Source organism: Pteropus vampyrus, unplaced genomic scaffold (assembly GCF_000151845.1).
Source record: "Pteropus vampyrus isolate Shadow unplaced genomic scaffold, Pvam_2.0 Scaffold6, whole genome shotgun sequence".
In the NCBI taxonomy this organism is placed as follows: Eukaryota; Metazoa; Chordata; class Mammalia; order Chiroptera; family Pteropodidae; genus Pteropus; species Pteropus vampyrus.
The window spans coordinates 3,560,513-3,561,461 of record NW_011888787.1 but is presented as its reverse complement, the minus strand read 5'-3'; positions in this window follow the sequence as shown (position 1 = coordinate 3,561,461).

Sequence of the window (949 nt, the reverse complement as noted above, 5' to 3'; positions counted from 1 at the left end):
TCATATTTCTCTGGTGATTAACAACGATTTTGAGTATTTTGTCATGTTTGTTAGCTTTTAGGGTTAACTCATCTATAAATTGCATGTTCGTGTCTTCTGCCCGTTTTTCTGTTGGGGTTGCTCTCTTTTTCCCGATTTGCAGGAATTTCTTATGTGTTCCAGATATGGGTCCCTTGTGAGTTTCGGACGTCGCAAGCATCTTCTCCCCTTCCGTGTTGTGGTCCGTGGGCCAGAACCCTGCTTTTGACCAGGTACCTGGCCTTCCCTCCCACACCTCCAGCTCCGGGGGCACATCCTGCTCACTCTCAGCGATTCACGAGAGGCCTGCTCTCCCTGCCAGTGACGGGTTTAGGACCAGAGCTGTGACCGATTCTCCCCTAAGGTCGAGAGGGCAGGTAGCGGGTTTCCAGGACCGATTTCCTTGCTCCTCAGAGACCCGGGAAGAGTCAGTCTGTCCTCTCTGTGGATGTCGTCTGGATGTGACAAGGAGCTTCCGCAGCCACCGTGCCACCAGCCTGAGGATAAAACCCACCGTGAAGGCTCGGTCATTCTTGGTGGCATGGTGAAGTCAGTATCAATGACCTGGGGGACCTGCCCCACCTCTCGACCTCCTTTTAAGCGAGATAATAAATGTTCTTGTCTCAACTGGACTGAGCCAGGGTTTCCGATGCTTGTAGTGAGAAGGCTATAGACAAAGCGTCTCAGCCAGAGCCTTTTGATTTCTTTTTCTACTACAATCGTCAGGAAGAATTAATTTCATATACATAACTGAAACAACATGGACTTTTATTCTGTCTAATGTGCTCATAGTCTAATAGTCTATTCTATTTTTCTTTTTTCTTTTTTTTTTTTTTTTGATGCTGGGTGTGACCCACTAAATTGATTTCACAAGCTACTAATGAGTCGCGACCCACCATGTGAAAAAATGCTGCCCCAGGTCTCAGACCTC